The sequence below is a fragment of the Tupaia chinensis genome, unplaced genomic scaffold, assembly GCF_000334495.1.
Source record: "Tupaia chinensis unplaced genomic scaffold, TupChi_1.0 Scaffold000362_1, whole genome shotgun sequence".
NCBI classification, from domain to species: domain Eukaryota; kingdom Metazoa; phylum Chordata; class Mammalia; order Scandentia; family Tupaiidae; genus Tupaia; species Tupaia belangeri.
The window spans coordinates 1,530,652-1,542,268 of NW_006159859.1; the positions used below are offsets into that span (position 1 = coordinate 1,530,652).

The following is an 11,617-nucleotide window of genomic DNA, read 5'->3' on the forward strand; positions in this document are numbered from 1 at the left end:
TTTACCTTCTACCTTGAAATTCCTGATTCCTATCACCCTCATCTAATCTTTTTTTAAACTATGGCACCCATAATCTATAGACATATAATCTACTACCGTGTTACATTAGATGTCTTCTCCTAAGCATATTTGTTTTCTTCCATCAGTGTATCCCCACACCTACATGTCTTGTCTCTGACATATAATAGGTTTTCAATAAATACTTGTTGAACTAATTAACTTATTTAATAGTAAATAACTTAAAAAGGAAGGTAAAACTGGGCCAAGTATAATGTTAATATGGCCTATTTTCTTACATATAAGTATTAGGAAAAAAGTATGACTTTTTATAAATCAGTATAATTTTGATTAATAAAATATGTATTTCCTCAATCATACAAAGGCTTATAACTGTTTTGTTTCTATACAGCAAGAAATAAATTCAAATGTTAAATAACACAGGATTCCTAATAAAGAATTTAAATTAGCAAAATAATTCTGAAACATAAGATGAAAGAAACTCTAACCTTTAAACAATATTTTCTATTTACCAGATAATTCTTAGAAATTATCCAAAAAAAGGGCATTGCTAGTTTCCTTCTATTAATGAAGAATAGCTTTGGGAAAGAGGTAACTTTCCCAGGATCACACCAGAGGCAAAGTCAAGGATTTAAGCCTAGATTTGTCTTATGCCTATTACTGTTCTTCTTCCTTCACACACAACACCAATTAAGAGTGTGGGCTCTGGGTCAGTCAGACTACATTCAAATCCCAGTGTTAACAATTGGTTAATTATATCTCTCTGCCTCAATCTACTTATCTGTAAAATGGAGATAGTAATTATACATCCTTTATAAGATCATTATGAGGATTAGTTAATTAATAAACACATAAGTATTCAATAAATATTAATTATAACCATTATTATTATTTCCCTGAAATACAATAAATGTTGGTTTCAGAACTCCTTGGTGTACTCATTTTATATAATTTGCTTCTAGGTTCTTTTCAGTGGTTCTGTCCAGTGTCTAGGTTCTTTTCAGTGGTTCTGTCCAGTGTCCTAAAGAATGATTAATATTAAAAGTTTTTCTTGTTTTTTTTTCAAAGTTTAGTCCTGAGAAATTTTTTCAGTATCTTTCTGATTTCTAAGTCATATCCATTTATATAAATTATAATACAGCTAAAAGGGTTTTAAAGTAGAGGAATACAAAAGTCATTTCTCTGGTTCTAATTCTGTTTGGTTTTCTGTAATTTTACTTGGAATTTAAAAAATAGCTACTGCTTTTTAACAATGGGTTTGCTGCCAGAACACAGGTGTTGTGAAAACCACTGCTAAATCAAAACCAAAAAGGGAAAGAAGATTCACATCAATATCATTGTCATTGGACACTTAGATTCCAGCAAGTCCGCCTCTACTGGCCATCTGACCTACAAATTTGGTGGGATCAACAAAAGAGCCATCAAAAATCTTGAGAAAGAGGCTACTGAACTGGGAAAGGGCTCCTTCAAGTACACCTGTGTCTTGGCTAAACTGAAAACTGAACATGAGCGTGGTGTCACCATTGATATCTCCCTCTGGAAATTTGAGACCAGCAAGTATTATGTGACTATCACTGATGCCCCAGGACACACAGACTTTATCAAAAACACGATTACAGGTACATCTCAGGCTGACTGCTGTCCTGATTGTTGCTACTGGTGTTGGTAAATTTGAAGCTGGTATCCCCAAGAATGGGCAGACCCATGAGCATGCCCTTCTGGCTTACGCAATGGGTGTGAAATAACTAACTGTTGGTGTTAACAAAATGGATTCTACTGAGCCACCCTACAGTCAAAGAAATATGAGGAAATTGTTAAGGAAGTCAGCACCTACATTTAGAAAATTGCCATATTAGCATCTGTGCCAATCTCTGGTTGGAATGGTGACATGTTGGAGCCAAGTGCTAATATGCCATAGTTCAAAATCACCCATAAAGATGGCAATGCCAGTGGAACTGCACTGCTTGAAGCTCTGGATTGCATGCTACCACCAACTTGTCCAACTGACAAGACCTTGGTCTGCCCCTCCCAGATATGTACAAAATTGGTGGTATTGGCACTATCCCTGTGGGCCAAGTGGAGACTGGTGGGCTCAAACCTGGTATGGTGATCATCTTTGCACTAGTCAATATGACAGCCAGAGTCAAGTCTGTTGAAATAAACCATGGAGCTTTGAGTGAAGCTCTTCCTGGGGACAATGTGGGCTTCAATGTTGAGAATCTGTCTATCAAAGATGTTTGGCATGGCAATGTTGCTGGTGACAGCAAAAAATGACCCACCAACGGAAGCAGCTGGCTTCACTGCTCAAGTGATTATCCTGAACCATCCAGGCCAAATCAGTGCTGGCTATGCCCCTGTGGATTGTCACACAGCTCACATTGCTTGCAAGTTTCCAGAGCTGAAAGAAAAGATTGGAAGATGGCCCTAACTTCTTAAAATCCTGTGATGCTGCCGTTGTTGATAAGGCTCTTGGCAAGTCCATGTGTGCTGAGAGCTTCTCTAACTATCCTCCTCTGAGTCGTTTTGCTATTTATGACATGAGACAGACAGTTGCAGTGGGTGTCATCAAAGCTGTGGACAAGAAGGCTGCTGGAGCAGGCAAGGTTACCACATCTGCCCAGAAAGCTCTGAAGGTTAAATGGATATCCCTAATTCCTGTCACTCCAGTCTTAATCATTGGTGGAAGAACAATCTCAGAATTGTTTGTCTCAATTGGCCATTTATATTTAATAGTAAAAAACTGGTTAATGATAAAAATGCATCATAAAACCTTCAGAAGGAAGGAAAATGTTTTGTGGAGCTTTTTTGCTTTTATTGTGTGTATGGCAGTTTTAGGTTATTATTTTTTAAAATAAGTAATTTTTCATGGAAGCAACTTGACAAAAAAAATCTGTCACAGAATTTTGAAACCCATTAAAACAAAGTTTAATGAGAAAAAAAGAAATAACTACTAAAATATTTTACATATTAAGTTGGAGTATTCTCACACATTGTTTGAAGTCTTTTACTTTTTCATAAAACAATGCTAAGATTTTTCTAGATTCAGCTCAAGCTAAAATTTTTTAGAAAGTATAAGTTCTGTCAATTTTTTGAAGGATCAGGTAAAAATTAACCACCATAGCCCTCAGTGTCTCATGAAAAATCTAAATATCTAATATATACTGGTTCTCAAGACAATAAATATCTATTCCAATTATAAATACTGGCTAATAAAGATCTAGTCAAAAAGTCTCCCACAAAATTTTCTCTGTGAAATCATTTCCATTATAAAATTTGAAATATATTCCCATGGGTGACTTTTCCTTTCCTGTTTAATCTATTTACTAATGAATTTACTATTTACTTTTTTTTTTTTTTTGGTCTCACATACCTTTATGTAAAAGATTGTTTCTTCAACATTTAAAACCTTTGGCAAAGGAAGAGTTAAGATGTGCCCCAAATCAAGTCATTTGTCATTTTTACTTTAATATAGCACTCTGCAATTCATTTTCTGCATGAACATTATGTGAAATTTCCCAGAATTTTTTTCTTTTGTCATGCCAGCTTCCTCATTCAACATTTAACTTAGCATATACCATGTGCAAAGTAGTACTATAGATAAGATGAATATGACTGTATCCTTGCCCTCTAGCAGACTCAATTGAAATATTTTATTTCTCCAATAGAATCATTGTCTATTCTTTAAATGCACTACATTAATCATTTAATTTAGATACTTCAAAGAATACAAAATGGATTAAATCTAATTAATTAATTATTTTTAAAACCTATACATCAAATTTACATATAAAAAGGTCTTGTGTTCTTATAATATGCATCTGGAGAAAGTCATTTCTTCCTAGTAGAATCTAAGTTTTTCAATATTCACTATAGATATTCATCATATAAAACTCAAATCCAGAGGGCAGGTTATTAGAGCCACTTGCTACATTGACATTTTCATGTTATCATTCACACAATTAATACAATTCATGTGTAAGTGAATGTATTGAAATCAAAATCTAAGAGTGCAAATGAATACTTAAATAATAGGATAACAGAGCCATCTAGTGGCCTTATAAAAATTAATGCTTCATGTCATTTTGTTTCATTCCATCAAGTTTTACATCTTACAAACTTATCTTCTCAGAATTACAAATTTGTATAATCCTTATGGATAGTGAGTCACAGGTTGAAGTAGATATTAGAATATATGACATCTGTAAGCATTTAAAAGGTGTATTATGGGTAGGAGAAAAGTAAAGAAAAATAAAATTGAGAGAACTTTAGCAAGTAATCATTACATTTTCAAATTATATTAATATATCTATATGAAAGCACAAGGCATTTTACAAACATTAGTTTATAATTACACCAAAATAGTATCATAGTTTTCATTTTTATATGCCATATTAAATGATAAACAGTCATCTTCTACATAAAGGTATGTGAGACCCCCCCCCAAAAAAGTTTCATTAGTAAATGAACAAGGATCTCAAACCACATTGGAAGAAAAAAAATTCAAATTTTTGAAATATTAAATATTTAATGAAATATGAATGCAGCACTTAAATGACATGTAAATTTCTAAAACTAAGTCAGGTATTGATTCTTAAAGTGATGGAGGCCAATTCAAGATCTTAGAACACCTGGGCAAGTCCAGCTTTTCAGGCTAAATCCCAAAGAGCTTAGTATGTTCTTGCTAAACTTCTCAATAAATATATGCATTGAACAATAGATGTTTCATTATGTGAAACATTTACTCTAAGACACCAGTTCCAAAACTCCTTTAACCATCATATCAAAATTCATTGATGCTACTTACCACATCCTCAATGTTCCACTCTCTTCTGATGTATCACCATCCCTTCTTATTCTATTATAATAGTTTATGTTTTATGGCAAATCAACATAATCACTCCCTCGCATGCAATCCTTTCCCTTCTCTCACTTTGCTTACTCTTGGCAAATCCTAACCTTAGTTAATTCCAACTGTCTGTCAGCTCCATACTTGCACCTATGCAGCTAAGCTTTTTGTGGAGAAAATTACACAATCATGCTATTTTATATACAAGAACTCAAGTAAGTCCCTAATGTGACCCAGGAATCCAACTTCATTTCCAGCTGATGACCTTACTTTCCATTACCATGAAAACCAAAAACATTACTGGAAGACAACATTCAAAAGATTGTATTACCACATTCACTCACCTTCTAGCATCTGTGTCCATAAAATCCTGCTTCTACAGATAAACTTCCTGAACTATTGGGTTGTTATGAAAGTCATAACACGTTTTTGCATAGAAAAACAAAGAAAAATACATCGTGACTTCCCCAACAACTTAATATTGTATTAGGCTAATATTAGGCTAATCCCTTCCTTTGTACACTAGATCCCATCTCATTTCCTAAGCAATTCACCAAATCTCTCCTGCATCCTTAATTCTTTTCATTGTATTGCATCTTTGCCAGCAGCATACAACTATTTTTTTCACTTTTCCCATGCTTAAAAAATAGCCTGCTCTTCAGCTGGGCATGGGGAAGAGTAATGGTGATGGAAACAAATTATGAGTCTTCCGCAGGTAAATCTCAAGTTAGATCACTTAATGCTTCCACTCAAAACTCTCAAGTGGCTTATCTGACTTACCCCAAAAAGCTAAAAACTATAAAATGACTTTTAAGATAGCTTGTCATTAACTTTCTTACTTCACTTCACACTTGCTTACCCAACTTCAGACAACTTTGTTCTTTGCTGAATGTTGGCCAGAGGTCACTCTCTTCCTTACCATATGGTCCTCTAGCATAGCAATTGTTTCATCAAAGAGATCAAAAAGGCAAGAGAGAGTGCTAGCAATTTTTTTTTTTTTTTTTGGCTAGAAGGTATGTGCATCTACAGGAGAGAGAAAGGAAGAGAAAGTGAGAAAGTACCCTACCACCACCACCATGAAGGATGGTCATAGCACAATCCTTTCTTCTCCACCACTTCTCCTTTGGAGATTTTAGGTACACATCACTTATGCCCAGTGTATCTTTCAACCTACTGGGTTCAGGACTTGAACTGCAAGTATGGTTGCTTGGTGGGAATGCAGTCACTTTAATCACCATGCTGCTGGCCAGCCATAAGTCTTTTTATCATCTCATAAGTGACATCTCATCACATGCCTCTCAAGAAAAGACTGAATACATAGAGTAACATGAGGTGGAGATCATTGGAAATGTTTTGCCTACTATAACAAGTATGGTCCTACAGAAGAAGCAGTGGGACTTGCTTAGAATGTTCTTCTTCTGGATAACTGCATGTCTTATTCCCTTACCTTCTTCAGGTCTTTGACCTAATGACACCTTCTCAGTGAAATCTTTCCTAAACTTTCTTTTTAAAATTATAATTCCTACCTCCTAAATATTTCTTATCCCCTTCTTTGCTTTTTCTCCACACCACTTTTTTTTTTTGGGGGGGGGGAGAGGTTTTTGCTATAGGGTGCATGTGCTCACCAGAAAGACAGAGAGAGAGAGAGAGAGACAGAAGGCGAGAAATCACCCCCCAGGGGGGATGGTCACGCCACAATCCCTTCTCCATTATGCTCTCGGGATCTTGGACACGCATGCACACACACCTGGCGTGAGTTTAAGCCACCGGGTCCAGGACTTGAACCACGGTCAACTATATGGGAGTCCAGCGACATACGCTAACTGCTGGTCCCACTCTCCACATCACTTTTAACATTCCATACAGTTTACATATTGTGGTTGATTTCTACTTTAGCTAAGCTAGGATTACATCTCCCTTTCCTTCCCTGAATAGTTTCAGGTTAAAATGAGCCACAGGAGACATTTTGTATGAGACTTTGTATATGTAAGTAAAACAGCAGTAAAAATATTTTTTGCACTTTAAAGTTCAATGCAGGCCATGAGACCATGTGGATGATGCAAGTTATCACTTATCTGCTAGCTAAGCTTGTATTAGCACGTGTAGGGCAGTAGCCAGGTCTATAGCTTCTTCAATTCATGCTAGACCTTTTCTTTCCACTTCAACTTTAGTCTATAACAAAGGGTACCAGTTTCTCCTGTTGATCGCCCCATCGTCAAAGTTAAACCCTTCGATCTAGGAAAAGATCAATGACAATGCTACTTAATATTTGTGGATTGCATCTCTTCCTTGTATTAGATTTGTTTTCCTTGCTTTCTCTGCTCTGTGATTGTATGAGGTCAAATCTCTAATATACACACATGATACAGAGGATATGTACTTTAGTGATTCTTCTCTGCTAGAACTTGAATACTCATGAAAGCACAAGGCATTTTACAAACATTAATTTATAATTACACCAAAATAGTATCATAGGTCTTTTTAAATATAAATTACAAAAAAATGAGTATTATAGATAGCAGAAAATGGGAAGACTCCACATAGTCACCAATGTTCATAAAAATAATTGATAAAAATTGAGATGTCTTTAAAAATGGGAAGAATGTAAAATATATTAATTTATGAAATGGCATGAATAATAGGAATGAGCATGCTGAGTATAATACAGATGTTATGTTGACTAGGGATGAGGAATTTACCTGATAATCAGTGGGAAAGCTATTATACTTTCTATAACAAGTGACTAACATGGAAAAACTAGTATTTCAGGTACTTTAATCTTTCAGGAATATACTCAGTGGATTGGCAGGAGAAATTAGAAACCTAAGGAGACTGCTCACATCTTAGGTTAGGAGTATAACAGAGAAATGGTAAATGTAAAAATAATATAAAAAGATTACAATGTGGCAATGATAGAAATCATTAGCGCTAATGATATATATATATATTCATAGACATTTCTGATTCTTCTCTTGTAAGCACACATATAAGATTCCACTTCCAGACCCCTTCAAAGTTAGATGTGGCCATGCATGTTTGCTTTGGTCCATGAAATGAGTCAATGAAGTCAAGTCATTTGAGAATGGGAGCCTTTAAGAACAAAGGTTTGATTCTCTACCTTCCCTTCTTTTTTCCTGTTGCCTGGAAATAAATGAAGATCTCATTAGCCTAGGCCTCTAAAATGAGTATGAACATAAGAAACAAACCTTTGTTGTTTTAAGCCACTCATATCTCTGATTGTCTGCAACTGCAACACAACCTCTCCATCCCTACTTTGGCAGTTTTTAAGTATGTCAGCAAATATTTATACCCCCTTTTAAGAGTGTGAGCTTCATTTCCCTTCCCTTGAGTGTGAGCTAGAATAAATAACTTGCTTCTAACAAGTCAAGGTCTGTAATTTCACTAATTAGGTCATAAAAAGCATGGAGACTTCCTCTGATGGATCCTTCACTCCAGGGAGATACAGCATAAGGATACTCAAGCAGCCTTAAAGAAAAAGCAAGCCACATGTTAGCATTAACTTGTCAAGCTTGTGAATGAGCCACCTTGAAAAAAAGATTCTCCAGTCCTAGTTCCAGTCAAGGCTTCAAATAACTGTAGCCCCTGTCAATGTCCTGCCTGCAAGCTCATGAAATAAATCAAACCTGTGAAGCTGCTCTTGGATTTCTGACCCACAGAAATTATGAGAAATAAGGTTTATTGTTCTAAGCCACTATGTTTAAGACTAGGTTGATACACAAGACTGGTAACTAATACTCTGATACAAAAAGTAAACTAAATATTAAAAGTAGAGAATAGGGGAAAAGTAAAACTAATCTGATTTTTAAATAATTTGCAAAAATTGTGGTGTCACAAAAGATAAGTAATAAATTCTACTTTAAACCCTTGAAGCTAGGGGTGTCTACTCAGGAAACATTTGCTGGAGTCTAGTAAATGTTTAACAACTGAACAAAGTATTCAGAACTACAATATTCCAATATAGATAAGGAGAACGCTCATCTCCTCTCTTCTGTACACTATACTTTCTATTATTACAGCAAAAACTAATTTTCTTAAGAGCAGGACTTCATTGCTAATATATGCTGATGGACAAGTTCAGGTTCCTTGAGTGTTTTTTAAGATGAAAATAAGCCTACCAGCTATTTCTTGACTACATTTTCTCCCATTTATTTCATCATTCATATGAAAGATGTGCAGTTACTTCTTTGATGATTATCAGTGTTAATATTTAAGCAACTAGAAAGGAAATAAGGAACATAGTTGAATAATGAATATTCTGCAATCACCTGTGCAGCCCACATCTTGAATATACCAAATGCAGAGTGAGGTATTTCCCAGCTATGGTTTTATCAGTTTTAACAGCTTCACCTTGCATTCTAAAACCCTTAAACCAACTTTTATTTACAATCAATTATTAATTATTCTATTACTACATTATCTCCCCTGAGTATTCTAAGACTCAAGAACTGGGCTTGAATACTGACCAAATTCATTGAATTTTATTTCAAACCCCATCCCCAAATCTGGAATTATTGTCATGACCAAAACTCTCGCAGTAACAGTAGACAGAAGCCATAGCTAAAGTTCCACTTGGTTTAAAACAAAGACATAAAATTATAATTGTTTTTTAAATTATACTTTTATTTCAAAAGCTTGAGATTTACAGAAAAGTTACAAAAATGATAGTTTCCACACACCCTTATTCAATTTCCCCTACTGTTAATACCTTACAATACCATGATACATCTGTTATTAACTAAGAAAACAACATTGGCAAATCACTATGATCAGAACCCACGCTTCATTCAGATTCACTAGTTTTCCATTAATTCCCTTCTTCTGCTCAAAGATCCCAGCAGAATACCACTTACATTTAGTCATTACATATTACCATCTTCTCTGGAGTGTGTTTCTGATATTTCTTCTTTACTGTGATCAAGACAGTTTTGAGTACTTGTTAATTTGTAAAATGCCTATCAATTTGATTGTTTGCAATTAAAATACAAGTTAATTTTGGTGCAACATTTTGAAATCTACAATTTTTTTTAACCTCAATTTGATTTTATTAAATTATTTTCTCATGGTTGGCTGAGAATGGGTTTTGAGGAATAAGACAGAGGTAAAGTGTCCTTTATCATGTCAGAGTACATACTATTAAAATGACATCACGATGTTGATGGTGATTACCTGGACTAGGTAGTGTTTGCCACTTTTCTTCATTGTATCATTATGCATTTTCCCCTTTTCTTTCCACTATTCTTTGAAAGCAAGTTACCAACCATAGCCCACACCAAAGCTAGAATTGAGATGAGGAAAAAGGATTATAATTCCTCTCTTAGAAATAACTTCTTAAATAAATATAAAACATTTGAAATTTCAGTAATATTGATTACCTCAAGGTGTTTGATAATGATGAATTGAGTGCTCATTTAATGCAAGTTATTCTGCTAGACACTTCAAATAAAAGACAAAGTGCTTCACCAAAGGGAGCTTATAATAGACACTTCATAAATACTTGTCCCCACCCCTTCCCCCAAAACTGGTGTTCTAGACCCCCCAACCTAATAGAAACACTCATTTAAAGTTTTCAGGACTCTAAGCTTAGCATAAAAGGTGTTGTGGGCTGAACTGTGCCCCCCCAAAATTTATGTTAAGATCCTAACCCTCAGGGTCAGCAAGTGGCATGGTAGTTAAGGCACTAGATCCCACATGGACAACTCTACAGTTCAAGCCCCCGACCTGTGGCTTGAAAACATGCATGCACATGCCTGTCACAAGGGGAGAATGGAGAGAGGATTAGGGCATGGCCATCTCCAGGAAGTGGGGTGTATTTCACACTTTTCCTCTCTGTCTCTCTCTAGCTGGTATATGAGCCCTACGGCAAAAAAATTAAATTAATTAATTTTAAAAAATGAAAAAGAACAACTCATCTCCTGTACTTTAGAATGTGACTGTACTTAGAGTTTTTAAAGAGGTAATTCAGGATAAAGTCATTTGTGTGGGCTCTACTCAAATATGACTGTTGTTCTTTCAAGGACAGATGACTGGCACACAGATACAAAAGGAAATGAAATTCAGACAGAAGACTGCCCTCTATATGCCAGGGCCAGAGGCCTCTATTTGCTGTCTTCATCTCATATTTCAAGTTATGCAAAACTGTGACAAAAACTGTGACAAACAAGTTTCTATGTTTAAGCTCCCAGTCTGTGGTATTTCATTAAGAGAACTCTAGCAAACTAATAAAGATGGTTATTTGGAGGTTCTCAGTAAATTTAATTTGCAAAAAATCCCTACTGCGACTCCAAATTTAAGCCTTGTTACTGAATAGTTCTTTGGATTCATTACTGAGATGAGGTTAAGTGAGGTTTGAAAGTAATATTAGGAGAAATATGAAGAGCCTTAGAAAAAGCTGCAGTTCTTACAAATTAAGTTTTATCTTCTATAAGCTTATCCATTTCAACCCTAAAGACAACAGAAATTTATACTCAAAACTTTTTTCCAAAGAGTACGTCGTGACTTCACCCAGTTTCTATGGCTTTACTGTAGCACTTATTCGCCCGACATCTTGATATCATTTTCCCTGACAAAAATTGCCACAACGTATTTCTCCAGATTGTCCAGCACTAAGCCAATGCTTCAGAAGGGTCCTCTTTTTTTGTTTCATAAGGAGGAAAACAGAAAACACCTTTATTATTATTTTTTAATAAGCACACGTCTAAATGTATTCCTGAACGTTGGAAGTTCATTTTACAG

At 35.2% G+C, this 11,617-nt stretch overlaps 1 pseudogene; it reads left to right on the plus strand.

The window, feature by feature from the left end:
- Nucleotides 1-585: 585 nt before the first annotated feature.
- Nucleotides 586-7,117, plus strand: LOC114008638 (elongation factor 1-alpha 1-like; annotated as a pseudogene).
- Nucleotides 7,118-11,617: the final 4,500 nt, after the last annotated feature.